The sequence below is a fragment of the Hypanus sabinus genome, chromosome 17, assembly GCF_030144855.1.
Source record: "Hypanus sabinus isolate sHypSab1 chromosome 17, sHypSab1.hap1, whole genome shotgun sequence".
Taxonomy (NCBI): Eukaryota; Metazoa; Chordata; class Chondrichthyes; order Myliobatiformes; family Dasyatidae; genus Hypanus; species Hypanus sabinus.
The window spans coordinates 15427318-15448451 of NC_082722.1; the positions used below are offsets into that span (position 1 = coordinate 15427318).

General features: G+C 45.4%; 1 protein-coding gene across 1 annotated transcript in view; it reads left to right on the forward strand.

The window, feature by feature from the left end:
• The window catches only part of LOC132406709 (Y+L amino acid transporter 2-like), a 94046-nt gene that overhangs the window by 62631 nt on the left and 10281 nt on the right, over positions 1 to 21134 (forward strand). The gene's annotated exons all lie outside the window — the stretch shown is intronic.

Genomic DNA, 21134 nt, shown 5'->3' on the forward strand with positions numbered 1-21134 from the left:
TGCCCCCCTAACTATTGAATCCCCTATCACTACTGCTCTCCTCTTTTCCCTCCTTCCCTTCTGAGCTGAGGGTCCAGTCTCGGTGCCAGAGATGCAACTACTGTAACTGGTTCCTGGTAGATTATCCCCACCAACAGTATCCAAAATGGTATACTTATTGTTGATGGGAACGGCCACAGGGGTGCTCTGCTCTTCCTGTCTATTCCCCTTCCCTCTCCTGACAGTCACTCAGCTACCTGTCTCCTGACTCTTAGGGGTGACTATCTCCCTGAAACTCCTGTCTATTTCTGCCTCTGCCTCCCAAATGGTCTGAAGTTCATCCAGCTCCAGCTGCAGTTCCCTCACATGGTTTGTCAGGAGCTGCAGCTGGATGCACTTTTTGCAGATGTAGTCATCAGGGACAATTGTGCTTGCCCTGACTTCCCACATACTGCAAACGGAGCACTCAACTGCCCTAACTGCTGCCTCCATTACCTACTCCTAAGCTAATTAAATTAATTAAAGGAGCTTACCCGGCCTTACTTCACCTGGAGTGAAGCTCATACTCAGCCTCTGCTCGCTTTTTAAATTCTCCCGCTGATCTCAGAGGCTGACTTTCACGCGCTTATGCAGTCGTGCCCTGTTCAAACCTTACCTCTGCCTGTTCTTGCTGAAATCTGTTTGAGTCAAAGCCGTCCCACTCTGCCTCAGTCCACTCCAATGATGGCCGTTGTATATGGCGGTCTCTCTTTTAAACATTTGGCGCGCTGCATTACGCACCTGCGGTCTAGCCTCTTTGCCCCGATCAGTTAAAAAACAAAATGGCTTCTCTCCGAGCTTTTTTTTACCTCTTCCCTCTCCGCCTCTTGCTTCAATTTAAAAGACTGTTGGAAACTTATCCTTTTTAAACCTTTGGTGCGCTACGTCATGCGCCTGCGCAGTCTAACCCAAATGGGGCAAGGACCAGGAGTCTCCTTCCCATGGGGGCATCAGCAAACGGCAGCATGTATCAATCATCCGAGTCATCTTCCTCCCAGTCAGTATCCCTTACGGGGGCTGGGCCCGGGCCCACCTCTCCTGGTCTGGGCTCTTCCCCCACCCTGCTTGGATGCAAAGTCCTGGTACGAGGTGCAGCTGGCACCTCGGGCTCCCACTCTACTTGTACGTCTCGCCCCAGAGGCAACAGATGATTCCGTTGGAGAATCTTGACGGGCCCCTTCCCATCCTCGGGCTGCACTTGGAAGACCGGTAAGTTGGGCAACTGACTCTCCACCATATAGGGTGTGCCCGACCAGCGACCAGCCAGCTTGTGCTTCCTAGGCAATCCCAGATTCCTTATGAGGACTCGGTCTCCCAGCAAGAGCTGGGAGAACTTCACCTTCTGGTCATACCTCTTCTTATTTCTCCGATTCTGCTTGGCGGCCACCTCCCCAGCCAACTCATAAGCCCTTTGCAGCTCCTTCTTCATATCAGCCACAGACTTCAAGTAATATTTCAGCGATACTTCACCCGCAGCCATCCTGAAACAGAGGAAATCCATACATACCAGGTCCAAAGGCCCCACCCTCTGCAAGTGCGACAACAGAGCAGCCTGCACAGGCAGCGTCTTCTGGCATATGCAACATATGCCGGACTTGCAATACTTGTCGACCTCTGACCTCATTCGGGGCCAATAAAACCGGTCCTTGAGCAACCCATAGGTCTTCTCCACCCCCAAGTGCCCAGAATCATCATGCAGTGACTTCATCACAACCCTCTGATACTTCTCAGTCAGGACCAGCTGCCAACGCTGGGGTCGGTCCGGGGGTGATGTTACCCGGTATAACATTTGGTTCTTCAGCCTCAACTGAGGCCATTCTCTCAGTAACAGAGACATTGAGCCGTGTTGTGTCTTCTCCACCCAGGCCACTTCCCCCTTCTCCACTGCGTCCCAAATAGTGCCAATGTCAGGGTCATCTCGCTGAGCAGCTGTAATTTCCCCAGGACTCAACTCTGGGAGCTGCAGGGTTTTCAGAGCAGTCATGTCACAGTAAACTAGGGGTAGGACGTCATTGGACGCCCCCAATCGGTCCACCGCATGCTCTGGCCTCTCCTTTTCCTTGGCCTGCGCGGTGATAGCAAACTGACACATGACCTTCATCCCGGATGCGGAACGCTCTCCCATTCCTCGTCCTCATGCTTCCGTCAAGACAGAGCATCTGCATCAACATTCCGACTCCCCAGCCAGTACTTCAGGCTAAAATCATATGCAGACAGGGCGGCTAACAAACAATGAACGGTTGACGTCCAGTTTTGCCGAGGTCAGGATTTTGGTAAGCGGGTTGTTGTCCGTCTGTACCTCAAACTTGGCCCAGTAGAGATAGTCACTCAGCTTATCCACCACCACCCATTTCAACGCCAGAAACTCCAACTTGTGGGTGGGGTAGTTCCTTTCGGATGGTGACAAACTCTGGCTGACAAATGCTACTGGCCTCAGTCCGGTGCCCTGATCCTGATACAAGATGGTCCCTAACCTCTCTCGACTGGCATCAGTGTGTAGCACATAGGGCAGTCGGGGGTCCACAAGAGCCAGCACTGGCGCCTGAGTCAGCATCTCCTTCAGGGACTGAAAAGCCACTTCACATTGGTCACTCCATCTCTGTTCGAAGGGCTCTGCCGGGTTCAAATATTCTCCAGCCTCCCTTCCTCTTCTCACTTTCCCTTTCAGTCCCAGAGTGGGGTAGCCACGCAGAAGCTGGTTCAAGGGATGGCTCACCTTGGTGTAGCCCTTCACGCATCTCCAGTAATATCCATAGAACACCAAAAATGAGCGCAGAGTACTCACAGTCTGGGGTCTCGGCCAGGTGGTCACAGCTTCGATTTTACTCGGGTCTGTAGCTACCCCATTCCGCGAGATTATATGTCCAAAATAGCTAACAGACGTCTGGCAAAACTGGCACTTGTCCAAGGAAAGTTTTAACCCTTCATCCTTCGGCCGGTTGAGCACCTTCATTAGCCTCGCTTTGTGTTCTTCCGAGGTGGATCTAAATTCTATTAGGTTGTTCAAACATACCAGCACTTCCAGGTTCATGACCCCACGGTCTTCTCCATGACCCTCTGGAAGGTGGCAGGAGCCCCCGATATGCCCTGGGGCATCCTTTCGAACTGGTAAAACCCCAGAGGGCATATTAAGGCTGCCTTCTCCTTATCTGCCTCAGTCATTGGGATCTGGTAATATCCACTCCTCAAATCCAACATACTGAACCACTTCACCCCACTCAGACAGGCCAATGCATCTTCGACCCTGGGGACCATATACTGGTCAGGGATGGTGCACCTATTCAGGGTCCTATAGTCCACACACATACGAATCTTCACATTTTCCTTCCTGGCCACAACTATTGGGGACACATAAGTTGCTGCGGGACTCCGAAATTATCCCAGCTTCCTTCAGCTTACTCAAATGCTGCCGCACACCGTCCACTTGCAGGGGCCAGTCACTGCAACCTTTCTCGAAACCGGGTGTCTTCAGTTACCCGGATGGTATGGCGAGTGCTCCTGGAACAGCCCACATCAAACTCATCTAGGGAAAAAACATCTTTCAACGTCAACATCTTCTCCACCACCCTCCGCTTCCAACTCTCCGGCATAATCAAGGCCCCAAAGTTAAAACGCCCCAGCGGTCAACTTATCCCCGTTTTCCAATGGTACTCTCCCAGCGAGCTTCACGGGGGCACTATGCACCACCGTCACCAGGGACAAATGCACCAGGGGCATCCCTCGTTTAAAAGTGATCTCCCGTTGCGTGGTGTTGCTGATGTTCACTACCACACAGCTTGCCTGCACCATCGAGAACTTCTGTAGCTCAGGCCTCACCAGCACCCCAGCTGGGAAGCTCGATTGCTCCTCGAGATCCTCCGGGGTGTCCACTAAAAAGGCTTCACCCTCAGGCACTCCGGAGTGTCTGGGAATCCCCATCACTCTCACTACTTCACCAGGCCATACCACCCTGGGCTTCAACTGGGCACACCATACAGTTCCTCTTTCCAATGCTGTGTCCCACCCGGTGTGACCACGTACTTCCTTAAAGGCAGCTTGAAACATGGGTTGTACCGAAAGAGTCTGCAAAAAGTCCTCACCCGCCTTCTCCTTGCAGGCCCCCAGGAGTAGGGGTGTTGGTCCCTACCAGAATCGACACACCTGTAGTCGCAACGGGGTCTAGGCAAACCAGTACCAAGGCCTTATGAGTCTCAGACACTCCCACCTTGGCCTCGAGGAACTCCAGCCTCACGGACAAATACCCATCATATGGGTAATCACCAGCACTAATACCCCAAATTTCCAGGGCACTGAAGGGCGTCAAGGGTAAATGCAACAAATGCTGATCGTAGAATGACCTGTGACCCCATGTCGAGTATAGCTTTTGCATCTATTCCCTCTATCCGGATTGGCACGCTGGATCGGGGTCCCACCAATCCTTCGGGGATAGGGTCCCCTCCTCTCAGGGGTCCTGTGGCACATTGCTGGGAATGTGTTTTCCCTGAGACTCCAGGCCGTTCCCTCACTGGATCTCCTCTAAGTTCCCCGACCCCACTTCTTGCTTGGATGCCTGTGGAGTCTCCCCCCGAGGGGCCTCTGTGCAGTCCGTCACTTTAGGGAGAAGCCACCTCTGCCAGTCCCCTCACGCGAAGGGACTGCTATTTCCCTCACTATTTACCGATTGGAGCTGGCCCCAGTCACTTCACTACAAGGAGCTAACACAGAGGATTGCACTGTACTGATGGAGCCCTCTTCCGACTCCAATGCATCCTCCTCCTCCCTCACCTCTCTGAGCAGCTAAGCAAAAGATGGGGGCCCCGCGATCTACGGGAGTGCTGGAGACTCGTAGCAATCACATCATGCCTCTGGACGTCCCGGGCTACCTGGTTATTCTAATCGGATTCACCTCCCATTCCAAAATGACCTCCTGTCGTCTCAAACAATTTATCCTTCACTCTACCCAGAAAAGATACTCAGAGAGCTTTTCCCCTTTCTCCTGACGTAAGCCCCGAAGCCCCCCTAAAAGCGCCACCGTGTCCCCCGTCAGACCAAAAGCCTCCTCCAATGCTTCCAGATACTCCCTCCAGGTAGCTAAGGGGTTGCTGCCCTTCACACCTTTCACTACCTCAGCTAGCACCCCTCGCAAACTGTCAACCAATCTCTACTGCTTCTCTTTCTCAGAACACTGCCACTCACCCAGCAGCCGAGAGACATGCTCTACCCAAGACTCATAATCTTCTTCCCCATCCGGGGTAGGGATGCACCCTGAGTAAATTCTTTACTTCTGATGAGGACTTGTTCACCAAGGAGTTAATGGCTAATGCCAACTCCAAACCCTCCCCCTTCTGTGGGAGAGGGGGACCAATGAGATTTTCCAAATTAACCACTCCCTTCCTTCATACTTCAAAAATGATAGGACCTGCTCTCGAAAATCTCTGCCCCCAGCTGCTGGCAACTCCTCTGGTGTCCCAACAGACCTGTCAAACCTTTCCTGTGTGACAATGTGCACGCCCCATGGCCCCACGTCACTGAGGTCACCAATAGATGGTGGCAGTCCCACCACCAAGACATCAGCACCAATCTGCGCTAACACATAGCCTTAATCCCACATTTTGCCAATCTTTCTGCCTATGATTTCGACCCTACCAATAGCTCTGACCATACAATTCAAACATCGAATTAACACTTCGTCCGAGGTACGCATGTCCACCCCACTTAATACGCAGGCATGATTAACTGGTATGTCGTCGATCTCACACCAAAGTTCAACCTTATCCGAATCCATCTCCCCTTGTTTAAATTAGGGCGAATTACCCCGTATGTGACAAATTCGATCCCGGACGAGCCCCCACAATGTAGCCTCCGTGCCCCCAATTGACCCCAGTTAGCCTAGGGTAAACTGCCGTCACCCCGCCAGTAGTGCAATATTTCTGTGCAAATACGGTTTAATGCCCACCCCAGTACACGCTCACAAGACAAATACCAGACAATATCCAAAAGTGAGTAAATAATTGCAACTTTATAGTGATTTCTTAGTGATGGGTTAGTAGAAACAGATAACCTAAAGATGCCAAAGTAATAATCAGTTTGTCAGTTTGTGCATGTATTTTAACATGTTGGAGCTCACGCCTCCAGTTCCCTTCCATAACAACCTCCCAAGCCTTCAGCCACCGTCAGAACCGCCAACGTCGAGTATCCGTTGCTCTGGAACCACTGCCCGCTCCACACATGTCCGTTCTCCTTGCTTTCCTCCCGAAAAAGACCGCAAACTCCCGCTCAGCTTACACAGACAAGATAGCGTAACAATTCTCCATTGGTTAGTTTTCCCCTTATCAATACCCATAACCCAAACATATGAAATGCAGGATTCCATTACAGCATTACAGAGAAGCCATTTCGTTAGCCTGAACCGTTAACACCATTGTTACTGGTTCTGAGAACCCTACACCTGTGTGAATGAGTATGTGCCTACAAAGACTTACTGCTCATTCCCAAACTAAAGGCTGTGGATGAACCAGGAGGTACGTTGTCTGTTGAAGGCTAGATATGTGGCATTCAAGTCTGGTGACCCAGCCATGTACCAGAAAACCAGGTATGATTTGCAGAGGGCTATTTCAAGGGCAAAGAGACAATTTCAAACAAGATTGGCGGTGACATCGGATGCATTAGAACTCTGGCAGGGTCTGCAAGACATTACTTCCTACAAAGCGAAACCCAATAGCTTGAATGGCAGCAATGCTTCACTACCAGATGAACTCAATGCCTTTTATGCCCGCTTTGAAAGGGAGAATACAACAACAGCTGTGAAGATCCCTGCTGCATCTGATAACACTGTGATCTCTGTCTGAGAGGCCAAATTTAGGCTGTCTTTAAAGAGTGTGAACCCTCACAAGGTGGAAGGTCCTGATGGTAAGGCTCTGAAAACCTGTGCCAACTAACTGGCGGGAGTATTCAAGGACATTTTCAACCTCTCACTGCTACAGGTGGAAGTTCCCACTTTCTCCAAAAAGGCAACAATGACACTAGTGCCTAAGAGGAATAATGAGAGCTGCCTTAATGACTATTGCCCGGTAGCACTCACATCTTCAGTGATGAAATGCTTTGAGAGGTTGGTCATGACTAGACTGAACACCTGCCTCAGCAAGGACCTGGGCCTGTTGCAATTTGCCTATCGCCACAATAGGTCAATGGCAGATACAATCTCAATGGCTCTCCACACAGCTTTAGACCACCTGGACAACACAAACATCTAAGTCAGGATGCTGTTCGACTTTCACTCAGCATTTAATATCATTCTCGCAATCCTGATTGAGAAGTTGTAAAATCTGGGCCACTGTAACTCCCTCTGCAATTGGATCCTCGATTTCCTAATCGGAAGACCACAGTCTGTATGGATTGGTGATAACATCTCCTCCTCACTGATGATCAATACTGGTGCACCGCAGGGATGTGTGCTTAGCCCACTGCTCTACTCTCTATATACCCATGACTCTGTGGCTAGGCATAGTTCAAATACCATCTATAAATCTACTGACAACACAACCATTGTTGGTAGAACCTCAGGTGGTGACGAGAGGGCGTACAGGTGTGAGATATTGCAACTAGTGGATTGGTGCCGCAGTAACAACCTGGCACTCAACGTCAAGGAAGACAAAAGAGCTGATTCTGGACTTCCGGAAGGGTAAGGCAAAGGAACACATACCAATCCTCATAGAGGTATCAGAAGTGGAGAGTTTCCGGGTGTCAAGACCTCCGAGGATCTCATCTAGTCCCAACATATCAATGCAGTTATAAAGAAGGCAAGACAGCAGCTATACCTTATTAGAAGTTTGAAGAGATTTGGTATGTCAACAAATATACTCAAAAACTTCTATAGATGTACCATGGAGAGCTTTCTGACAGGCTGCATCACCGTCTGGTGTGTTGGGGGGGTGGGGTGCTACTAGACAGGACCAAAAGCTGCAGAGGGTTGTAAATTTAGTGAGCTGCATCTTGGGTACTAGCCTACAAAGTACCCAGGACATCTTCGAGGAGTGGTGTCTCAGAAAGGCAGCATCCATTATTAGGGACCTACAGCACCCAGGGAATGCCCTTTTCATCAGGTACAAGGTACTGAAGCCTGAAGGCACACACTCAGCGATTCAGGAACAGCTTCTTCTTCTCTGCCATCTGATTCCTAAATGGACATTGAAGCCTTGGACACTACCTCACTTTATTTAAATGTATTTCTATTTTTTGCACTATTTTTAATCTATTTAATATGCGTATACTGTATAAAGTGTACTGAGTAAGATTTACATATTATTAATTTTTTTCTTCTATATAACCATATAACATATATAACAATTACAGCACGGAAGCAGGCCATATTGGCCCTTCTAGTCCGTGCCGAGCGCTTACTCTCACCGAGTCCCACCTACCTGCACTCAGCCCATAACCCTCCATTCCTTTCCTGTCCGTATACCTATCCAATTTTATTTTAAATGACAAAATTAAACCTGCCTCTACCACTTCTACTGGAAGCTTGTTCCACACAGCTACCACTCTCTGAGTAAAGAAGTTCCCCCTTGTGTTACCCCTAAACTTTTGCCCTTATACAGATACTACTACAATATAGAGATCGCCCAAAAACAAACGTCCATAACGATCTGCTGGCTGAATTACGCGATGTCGGCTTGCTGAGGGGAACGGGCCTACAATCCTCAGACTTGCCTGATGTTGGGAGCTGGAGATGGAGACATCGAAAGTGATGTGTGAGGAAGCAGGAGCGAGGAAAACGGGCAGGGGTCCATGCCAGGCTAAAAGCAAACCCTAGCCAGCCGGCTCTCCCGTCCATTCTGCTCTCCAATGTCCGCTCCCTGGACAATAAAATGGACTACATCTGACTGCAACATAATACTCAGCGGGAGTACAGAGTTTGCTCCGCGTACGTCTTCACAGAGACATGGCTCACTGATGGGATTTCGGACGCTGCCACCCAGCTAGACGGACTAGCTTTGTTTCATTCGGACAGAGATGCAGCTGTCTCCGGTAAGGTCCCCGGTAGCGGTGTCTGTGTTTATATCGACGCAGAATGGTGTCAGAACTCTGTGCTGGCTTCCAGACACTGCTCATCGTTAGTGGAGTTTGTGGCAGTTTGATGCAGACCATTTTATTTGCCACAGGAATTCACTTCTGTCCTTATATTCGGTGTCTACATTCCCACCAGCGCTAATGCTAAGGAGGCGCTCTGTGAGCTGTACGGGGCTATTAGCAAAATGCAGAACGCACACCCTGATGGTCTGTTTATTGTCACCGGTGATTTTTAACCACGCGAACCTTAAGTCAGTGCTCCCCAAATTCCATCAGTATGTGGACTTTGCAATGAGGGGGAGAACGCATTGGACCTGGTTTACACAAACATTTCCGACGTGTACCGGGCAGAGCCCCGCCCCCACCTCAGATACTCAGACCACATCTCTGTTATGCTAATCCCAGCATACAGACCGCTCGTCAGGCGCTCCAGACCAGTTCAGAAGCAGGTGAAAACTTGGCCAGCAGGAGCCATCTCTTCAAGATTGCTTTGAGAACACTGACTGGAACATGTTCAAGGAGGCTGCAACCGATGGTGACTCTACCAACTTAGAGGAGCACACGGCATCAGTAACCAGCTACATCAGCAAGTGCATTGATGATGTTACTCTGTCCAAGACCATCACTATACGTGCCAACCAGAAGCCATGGATGACTGCAGAGGTGCGTGCGCTGCTGAGGTCCCGCGACTCCGCCTTCAGAGCAGGTGACAAGGCAGCTTTAACAACAGCAGCGGTGACATGCGGTGCATGTGGAAGGGCATCCAGGACATCACCAATTACAAAACAACATCTGACTGTGCAAGTGATGCCTCCCTCCCAAATGCGCTGAATAACTTCTACGCCCAGTTTGAGGCGGAAAATGACGTGGCGGCAAGGAAGTCCACCCCTCCTGCGAATGACCAGGAGCTGTGTCTCTCCGTGGCCAACGTGAGAAGAACCCTATGCAGGGTCAACCCACGGAAGGTTGCTGGACCAGACAACATCCCTGGTAGAGTGCTCAGAGGATGTGCAGACCAGCTAGCAGATGTTCTCACTGACAGCTTCAACATTTCCCTAAGCAGCGCCACCATTCCAACGTGCTTCAAGACCGCCACCATCATCCCCGTGCCGAAGAAGTCTTAAGTGACTGAATGACTACCGTCCTGTTGCACTTACATCCATCATCTTGAAGTGTTTCGAGAGGCTCGTCATGAGGCATATCAAGACCCTGCTGCCCCCCTCACTGGACCCCCTGCAGTTTGCGTACCATCCCAACCGTTCAACAGATGACGCCATTCCACCACCCTCCACCTGGCCCTAACCCACCTGGACAAAAAAGGCACATACGTTCGGATGCTGTTCATAGACTTTAGTTCAGCATTCAACACAATCATCCCTCAGAAACTGATTGGAAAGCTGAGCCTATTGGGCCTGAACACCTCCCTCTGCAACTGGGTTGTAGACTTCCTGACTTGGAGATCTCAGTCAGTCCGGATCGGGAGCAGCATCTCCAACACCATCACACTGAGCACAGGAGCTCCCCAGGGTTGCATGCTCAGTCAACTGCTGTTCACTCTGCTGACTCACGACTGTGCTGCAACACACAGCTCGAACCATATCATCAAGTTCGCCGATGACATGACTGTGGTGGGACTCATCAGCAAGAACGACAAGTCAGCTTACAGAGAGGAGGTGCAGCGGCTAATGGACAGGTGCAGAGCCAACATCCTGTCTTAATGTGAACAAAACAAAAGAGATGGTTGTTGACTTCAAGAGGGCACGGAGTGACCACTCCCCGCTGAACATCGACGGCTCCTCGGTAGAGATCGTAAAGAGCACCAAATTCCTTGGTGTTCACCTGACGAAGAATCTCACCTGGTCCCTCAACACCAGCTCCAGAGGAAAGAAAGCCCCGCAGCGTCTCTACTTTTTGCGAAGGCAGAGGAAAGTCCATCACCCACCTGCCATCCTCATCACATTCTACAGGGGTTGTATTGAGAGCGTCCTGAGCAATTGCATCACTGCCTGGTTCGGAAATTGTACCATCTCGGATCGCAAGACCCTGCAGCGGATAATGAGGTCAGCTGAGAAGATCATGGGTCTCTCTTCCCGCCATCACAGACATTTACACTACACGCTGCATTTGCAAAGGAAACAGCATTATGAAGGACCCCATGCACCCGTCATAAAATCTCTTCTCCCTCCTGCCGTCTGGGAAAAGGCTCCAAAGCATTCGGGCTCTTACGAACTGACTACATAACAGTTACTTCCCCCAAGCTATCGGACTCCTCAATACCTGACGCCTGGACTGACACCTTGCCCTACTGTCCTGTTTATTATTTATTGTAATGCCGGTACTGTTTTTGTGCACTTTATGCAGTCCAGTGTAGGTCTGTAGTCTAGTATAGCTTTCTCTGTTTTTTCTTATTACGTAGTTCAGTTTAGTTTTTGTACTGTGTCATGTAAACCATGGTCCTGAAAAACGTTGTCTCATTTTTACTATGCACTGTACCAACAGTTATGGTCGAAATGACAATAAAACTTGACTTGACTTTACTTGACTTAACTCTCAACTCACGTCCTCTTGTTTGAATCTCCCCTACTCTCAACGGAAAAAGTATATCCACATCAACTCTATCTATCCCCCTCATAATTTTAAATACTTCTATCAAGTCCCCCCTCAACCTTCTATGCTCGAAAGAATAAAGACCTAACTTGTTCAACCTTTCTCTGTAACTTAGGTGCTGAAACCCAGGTAACATTCTAGTAAATCTCCTCTGTACTCTCTCTATATTGTTGACATTTTTCCTATAATTCAGTGACCAGAACTGTACACAATACTCCAAATTTGGCCTCACCAATGCCTTATACAATTTTAACATTACATCCCAACTCCTATACTAAATGCTCTGATTTATAAAGGCCAGCATACCAAAAGCTTTCTTCACCACCCTATCCACAGGAGATTTCACCTTCAGGGAACTATGCACCATTATTCCTAGATCACTCTGTTCTACTGCATTCTTCAATGTCCTACCATTTACCATGTATGTCCTATTTTGATTATTCCTACCAAAATGTAGCACCTCACACTTATCAGCATTAAACTCCATCTGCCATCTTTCAGCCCACTCTTCTAACTGGCCTAAATCTCTCTGCCAGCTTTGAAAACCTACTTCATTATCCACAGCGCCACTTATCTTCGTATCATCTGCATAGTTACTAATCCAATTTACTATCCCATCATCCAGATCATTAATGTATATGACAAACAACATTGGACCCAGTACAGATCCCTGAGGCACACCACTAGTCACCGGCCCTTAACCTGACAAACAGTTATCCACCACTACTCTCTGGCATTTCCCATCCAGCCACTGTTGAATCCATTTTACTACTTCAATATTAGTACCTAACGATTGAACCCTCCTAACTAACCTTCCGTGTGGAACCTTGTCAAAGGCCTTACTGAAGTCCACATAGACAACATCCACTGCTTTACCCTCATCAACTTTCCTAGTAACCTCTTCAAAAATTTCAATAAGATTCTATATTATATATTGCATTGAACTGCTGCTGCTAAGTTAACAAATTTTACGTCCCATGCCGATAATAATAAACCTGTTTCTGATAAAGATCTAATCACTGTGGAGGAATTCTTACTCTTGTGGGTTAACATCTTTCCTGACAGGGGTGTGGGGGTGATGTCACTCTGCTTGGCAGTTGAGACTTGTGGCTGTGAAACAATTTTGGGTTCTGGGGCCTCCTCCATGGTAATTGTAGGAGTTGAATCTGGTACTGCAGGAAGTGGTTCTGTCAGCTCTGGATACCTTCTTCTGGACATGTTGGCATCCCTAACAGAGAGCTTCACTGGACAATGTATTTCATAATATGAGAGTACAGAGTCTGAAGTCACTATTTCTTTTACCTTTTTGAAAGCCACTTCTCACTGCTTTGTCCATTGCCATTTCTTCCCGATCTATAGTAATGAGTTCAAGGAGTGGAGCACAGTAGCCAGATTTAGCAGGAATCTGCTATAGTAGTTCACTGATCCTAAAAAGGACTACAGCTGTGACATGTTTTTAGGTCTCAGGGTAATCACCACTGCTTGAATATTCTCAGCACACTTGTGTAATCCTTGTGCATTGATGGTGGGACCACAGTAAGTGATGCTTGGTTTAACAAGTTCACAGTTGTTACGTTGTGTTCTGATCTTCTAACCTTTTTAACAGTCTTGAGATTTTGGAGATATTCCTTGTCATCCTTACTGGTTACAATGGTGTCATCCAGGTAACACTGAGTGCCTGGGACAGCAGTGCAGCACCTGGTCCATAGTTTACTGCTGGAGTGTGGGTGTAGATACTACTCTAAAAATAACCCTATAATAATGATAAAGCCTTTTATTAGTATTTATGATGAGAAACACTTTGGACTCTTCCACATTGCTTAAGTGTTTTTGTCCAGAAATGTTTGCAAAGATATCCTCTATCCTGGGCAGAGGGTATTGATCTACTTTCAGTACTGGGTTGATGGTGACCTTAAAACCATCACAGATCCTGATAGACCCATTCTTCTTGGCTACTGAGACCATGGGTTCCACTCAACATTGGAAAGAATTCCTTCAGCCTCAATGTGATCTAGTTCACTGATAATTTTATCACCAATAGTATAAGGAACTAGACATGTTTTGTAAATCTTGGCTATGGCATTTTCATTTACATGATTTTATCCTTTATATGTTTCAGTTTTCCAATTCAATCCTTGAATACTGCTGTGGCTTCATCCAGTATCTTGCTTAATTTGCTTTCAGTTGACCCTATTGTAGCAGGTTGTGGCATGCAAGTGGTGGATGGATCGCCAATCAAATTGTAGTCTCTGCCAATCACAACCCCACAATGCTGGCTCATCTGTTTTTACCACACTGAAGCTAAATGTGGCTTGTTGGTTGTTGTATTTCACTGTTACAGATGTTATTCCACAGGAAATATCTTTTTTCCAGTGTAAGCTCTTAGCCGGAGACCTTCAGGCTTCAGTTCAGTACCTTTGAAATGTAGTTCAAACTCATTTCGTGGAATGATTGAAACAGTTGAGCCAGCGTCCAATTCCATCTTAATTAATTTGCCATTCACTTCTGGTGTAAGCCATAATGTTTGTCTATTGTTAGTTTTTACATGCTAAATGTACAGTGCCTATAAAAAGTGTTCACTCCCCTTGGAAGTTTTTAATGTTGTATTGTTTTATAATATTGAATCACCGTGGATCTAATTTGGCTTTTTTGACACTGATTAATAGAAAAAGACTTTTTTCTAAAAGAGAAGACAGATCTCCTCAACCGATTTAAATTAATTACAAATATAAAACACAAAATAATTGATTGCATAAGTATTCTCCCCCCCCCCCCCCTTTAATATGGCACATCATCGAAACATCACTGGTTTTAGAAGTCATTTGGTTAAATGGAGATCTGTTTTTGGAGACCTGTGTGCAGTCAAGGTATTTCAATTGATTTTAGTAAAATTACACCTGTATCTGTAAGGTCCAACTGCTGGTGAGTCAGTAACCTGGCAAAAACTGATCCATGAAGAAAAAATACTCCAAGCAACTCTGCAAAAAGGTTATTGAAAAGCACAAGTCGGGAGATGGATACAAGAAAACTTACTAGTCACTGAATATCCTTTGGAGTAGTGGTCAATCAACCAGAAATGAAAAGAATATGGCACAGCTGTAAATCTGCCTAGAGCAGGGCATCTGCAAGAACTGAGTGACTGTGCAAGAAGGGGACTAGTGAGGGAGGCCACTAGAGACCTATGACAACTCTGGAGGAGATACAGTGGCTGAGATGGGAGAGACTGCACATACAACTCTTGCCCAGGTGCTTCACCAGTTGCAGTTTTATGGGAAAGTGGCAAAGAAAAAGCCACTGTTGAAAGAAGCTCACATTAAATTTCTGCTAGCGTTTGCCAGAAGGCATGTGGGAGACTTTGAAGTTAGCTGGAAGAAGGTTTTATGGTCTAATGAAACCAAAATTAAGCTTTTTGGCCATCAGACTAAACAATATGGTTGGCATAAGCAAAACACTGCACATCATCAAAAACACACCATCCCTACCGTGAAGCATGGTGGTGACTGCATCATACTGTGGGGATGCTTCACTGCAGCAGGCTCGGGAAGGCTTGTGAAGGTAGACATAACATGAATGCAGGAAAATACAAGGAAATCCTGGAGGAAAACTTGATGCAGTCTGCAAGAGAACTGCAACTTGGGAGAAGATTTGTTTTCCAGCAAGACAATGACCCCAAGCATAAAGTTAATGCTACACAGAAATAACTTAAAAACAACAAACTTAATGTCCTGGAGTGGGCAAGTCTGAGTCCAGACCTCAATCCAATTGAGAATTTGTGTCTGGACTTGAAAAGGGTTGTTCACCCATGATTCCCCAGGCAATGTGACAGAGCTTGAGCGGTCTTGTAAAGAATGGGAAAAAATTCTGTGTCCAGTTGTACAAAACTGATGAGTCCTATCCACACAGACTCAAGGCTGTAACTGCTGCCAAAGGGGCATCTACTAAATACTGACTTGAAGGGGGAGAATACTTATGCAATCAGTTATTTTGTTTTATATTTGTAATTAATTTAGATCACTTTGTAGAGATCTGTTTTCACCTTGACAAGGAAGAGTTTTTTTTTTCTGCTGATCAGTATCAAAAAAGCCGAATTAAATCCATTGTGATCAATATTGTAAAACAATAAAACATGAAAAACAGGGTAAAGGATGAACTGAAGGAAATTTATATTAGGCAAGAAACTGTGTTGGATAGACTGTTGAGTCTGAAAGCTGGTAAGTCCCCAGGACCTGATGGTCTGCATCCCAGGGTATTTAAAGAGGTGGCTCTAGAAATCGTGGATGCATTGGTAATCATTTTCCAATGTTCTATAGATTCAGGAACAGTTCCTGCTGATTGGAGGGTGGCTAATGTCCCACTTTTCAAGAAAAGAGGGAGAGAGAAAACGGAATTATAAACCAGTTAGCCTGACGTCAGTGGTGGGAAAGATGCTGGAGTCAATTATAAAAGAGGAAATTACGACATATTTGGATAGCAGTAGAAGGATCAGTCCGAGTCAGCATGGATTTATGAAGGGAAAATCATGCTTGACTAATCTTCTGGAATTTTTTGAGGATGTAACTATGAAAATGGACAAGGGAGAGCCAGTGGATGTAGTGTACCTGGACTTCCAGAAAGCTTTTGATAAAGTCCCACATAGGAGATTAGTGGGCAAAATTAGGACACATGGTATTGGGGGCAGAGTACTGACATGGATTGAAAATTGGCTGGCTGACAGGAAACAAAGAGTTGTGATTAACGGGTCCCTTTCGGAATGGCAGGCTGTGACCAGTGGGGTACCGCGAGGTTCGGTGCTGGGACTGCAGCTGTTTACAATATACATTAATGATTTAGATGAAGGGATTAAAAGTAACATTAGCAAATTTGCTGATGACACAAAACTGGGTGGCAGTGTGAAATGTCAGGAAGATGTAATGAGAATGCAGGGTGACTTGGACAGGTTGGGTGAGTGGGCAAATGTATGGCAGATGCAGTTTAATGTGGATAAATGTGAGGTTATCCACTTTGGTAGCAAGAACAGGAAGGCAGATTACTATCTAAATGGAGTCAAGTTAGGAAAAGGAGAAGTACAATGAGATCTAGGTGTTCTTGTACATCAGTCAATGAAAGCAGGCATGCAGGTACAGCAGGCAGTGAAGAAAGCTAATGGCATGCTGGCTTTTATAACAAGAGGAATTGAGTATAGGAGTAAAGAGGTCCTTCTGCAGCTGTACAGGGCCCTGGTGAGACCACACCTGGAGTATTGTGTGCAGTTTTGGTCTCCAAATTTGAGGAAGGACATACTTGCTATTGAGGGAGTGCAGCGTAGGTTCACAAGGTTAATTCCCAGAATGGCGGGACTGTCATATGTTGAAAGATTGGAGCAACTGGGCTTGTATACACTGGAATTTAGAAGGATGAGAGGGGATCTGATTGAAACATGTAAGATTATTAAGGGATCGGACACACTGGAGGCAGGAAGCATGTTCCCGCTGATGGGTAAGTCCAGAACTAGATGCCACAGTTCAAGAATAAGGTGTAGGCCATTTAGAACAGAGATGCGGTAAAACTTTTTCACCCAGAGTGGTGGATATGTGGAATGCTCTGCCCCAGAAGGCAGTGGAGGCCAGTCTCTGGATGCATTCAAGAGAGAATTAGATAGAGCTCTTACAGATAGCGGGGTCAAGGGATATGGGGAGAGGGCAGGAACGGGATACTGATTGTGTATGATCATCCACAATCACAGTGAATGGCGGTGCTGGCTAGAAGGGCCAAATGGCCTAATCCTTCACCTATTGTCTATTGAAAACTTCCAAGGGGGGTGTATATTCTTTATAGGCACTGTTAAGTAGTGCTTCATTTAAGTGCTGTTTTTGAATGCTTTCTTGTCAGATTCCACAAACTGAACAATCTCACAATGCATCGTTAAGCCCATTTCCAAACTGAGAATGCCACATACACTGAAATGGACGTCCCTTCCTTTTGAGTCCACTTATGAAACCTAAAGTGTTCTGCCATCATCAGTGGGTTCAGTTTTAAATGTTCCTGCGTTACTTTCATAATATTAGCAAAGATCATTTTGGCTAGTTTTGTTAGAGCAGCTGGACTTCTAAGCAAACTGTATGACTTTAAACCCAATACACTCCGCAAAATTGGCATCATTTCTCATCGGCAATTGCATTGGCTTTAAAATACTGTTCAATCCATTCAGTATACAAAATCCATAGAACATAGAATAGTACAGCACAGTAAGGCCCTTTGGCCCACAATGTTGTGCTGACCCTTAAACCCTGCCTCCCATATATCCCCCCACCATAAATTCCTCCATATACCTGTCTAATAATCCCTTAAATTTCACTAGATAAAAATCCAGTGCAGTGAACACATCTATCTTTCTGAGGTAGCCAGGTATTTCTGTTTTTTTAAATTTCTGCCTTTTTCAACTTGACATTTCTGTCCCCTTATAAAGAAGCACTTGCTTTGCTACTTTTTTAAAACTTGGACTTCTCACTGCAATTTTTTTTATAACTCGAACGTCTTGCTGCACTTCAACAGGTAGGGAGTGGACTCAGGTTCATTTAAAACTTACTCCTCACTATTGTTATGTTTTGTAACTCCAAAACATAAAACTAATTGGATGAAGTTACAGAACTGGGTTAACTCATGTACATTAATTTTGTTTTTATTTGAAGTGAGGCATCCATGTATGATATAGTGGCATGATGATATAGGCCATTCACATGCTTCTACATAATGAATTATTTAAAATTTTAAAAAGGCAGCATCCATCATTAAGGACCCCTTTAAGAAAAGACATGCCTTTTTCTCATTGCTGGAGGTACAGAAGTCTGAAAACACACACTCGGTAACAACTTCTTCCCCTCAGCCATCAGATTTCAGAAAGAACATTTTGACTAGCAATTATATTTCTCAAAGCCTTGTCTATTTATTCAAAAATATGAAATATTATTTTGAATGTATACCATTGTTTGTACTGTAGGTTGTCATACCTTTTAATCTGATTCCCCATCAATGACACTTGGTATAAACTTGCTCTGTATGTAGATTATAAATTAATCAACACACTTATCATGATTACTTCACAGTAAAAATATGCAAATTTGTAAAATAGGTATTTTTGTTTGGGAAATCAGGTTAAAACATGCCAGGAAAGAGAAGGATAACTTTAATTTAATATTATTATAAACTAAAAAGAACTATTAAATGCCCTGAATTTTTTGTTAGGCCAAACATTACATGGTAATGGTATTTCAAAATAATTTCTTTTGTCAGGTATTCTGATGTCATGAAAGGTGCCAAATAAAAAGTAGATCTTCCTTTTAGAGACATCAGTACATTAGATAGTACTTTAAAATAGAATGCAGGCACCATTCAAACTTTATGCTACTGGCTCATTAATATAATTAAATGTTTAGCCAGTGTTTAGTTAAGTTAATTAGGTCTTCACAAGGGAGTCTAAAGTTTAGGAGCAGCTAATTCAGTGGACCTTAGCCTTAAAGGAAATGGGGATCTCTTAAAAGGTTAATGCTTTGTGGCTTATGAACTGTTGGGTCTAAGTATAATGATGAATGTGACTTGTTGAAGCAGATATGGTACAACAAACTTGAGTATGATATCTATGCTTTTCCAATGCTTTTCAAAGATATTGGTCAAGGAAGTGGAAATTATGTCCCCTAGGCAAAGAGTCAATAGGCAAGAGGCAATGGGAGGAGAGTGCTCAAATGAACTTCCATAGTCAAACATTGAAGAGTATTATGCAAAGATGTACAAAATGTCAATGACATTACATATACAGTTGCGGTTAGTGAAAAACCACATCACTGGCACAGCAGCATCAGCAGCATATGCCTCCAACTCTGCACAATGCACACACTCCCTCCCATTACTTTATCTGCCAACAATTTCTATCTCTAATGTTCATATGCTACTGTTCCTCATTCACTTTCAAGGCTACAAGACATCAGGTACATTTCACAGCTAGCTTACTTACCTAAGTATTCAATCAACTTAGGCACATTATTCAAACTCATTGTGGAATGCTCACATCCAAAATCTTGCTGGTCAAATTTGCATTTTATTGTGACAGTATTAACAAACCAGCAAGGGACAGCCATGTCTCCACTATTATCTCCCTCTGAGGTGACCATACTGTCCATAAATTAATCAAATATAATTGGGGCTGTGGCCATTGGTGGGATAGAAGTTTTTGAAGATTATGTTATCCCTTAATTATATTATTCTTAACCCCCCTTTCTCTCATTCTTAATAGCTGCAGAATGCATAAGCATCCACTGCTTACTTTCCTCACTGTCTCCTCACACACTAGTGTTTTTTTTTACAGATACAACTTGATTAGATTGTATTGTACATTAGTCAGAGTTATGATCTATTGTAGCTGTCTTTATCTGGATCAACTTCTGTGGTAGTGCAGAACCTCAGCCACCATTCCTTTCACTTGAAGCAAATTTGAACTGCAATTTTTTTGTAATCAGATTATTGATATATGACTTACATTTTGTTGTTTTAGGGTAGCAGTACAGTGAAAAAGCAGGGAAAAGTAATAAATTATAATAAATAGTGCAAAAAAAGGGATTAACAAGGAAGCATTCGTGGACAATTCAGAAATCTGATGGTGGGTGGGGGAAGCTGTTCCTAATTGTTGAGTAATAATTCAGGCTCTTGTACGTCCCTCCTATTGGTATTAGTGAGAAGAGAGCATATTCCAAATGGTGAGGGTCTTTAATGATGGATGCTGCCTTTTTGAGGCGCTGCCTCTCGAAGATAGCCTTGATGATGGGATGGATTATGCACTAATGGACCTGCTGGGTCTACAACATTTTGCAGCCTCTTGCAATCTTATGCATTGGAGGTTCCATATCAGGCTATGATACAACCAGCAGAATGCTCTCCACAGAAATTTGACATACAGCCAGGTAATTAGATTTGCCAAAGTATAGGCATGGGATGGCATGGTAAGTGTTCTTGATGGTGTAACAGTGATCAAGTTTTTTCACTCCTCTGATTCTGTGGCTGATGTTTTGGTGGTAGTTGATCAGAGACGACTTCAAGCTAGCAAACCTGAAGTGCCCCCATGATGATTAGGAAGGCATTAAGGTGTATTGTTTTGTGACTCTTGATCGTGGTGCTCAGCTCCTCCAGTGCCAGCTTTATGTCTGCCAGGGTGGAATTCTACTACAAACAGGATGATGGCAGACAAGTACCTTGATGGGTGGAATAGACAGTATGATGTTCCAGATCGAGAGAACAGAACTGAGACAGAAACACTCCGTCTGTGCAACATGAAGAGTTAATAATAAAGCAAATAGCTGTGCCTTCACCTGATGCCACCACCATCAGGTCAATGTGGGGATGGTGAAACCTTCAGACTGAAGTATTCTGTCCAGAATGCTAGGGGTGATCCACGTCTTTATGAAGCAGAGCATAAGCATAATTTTAATACC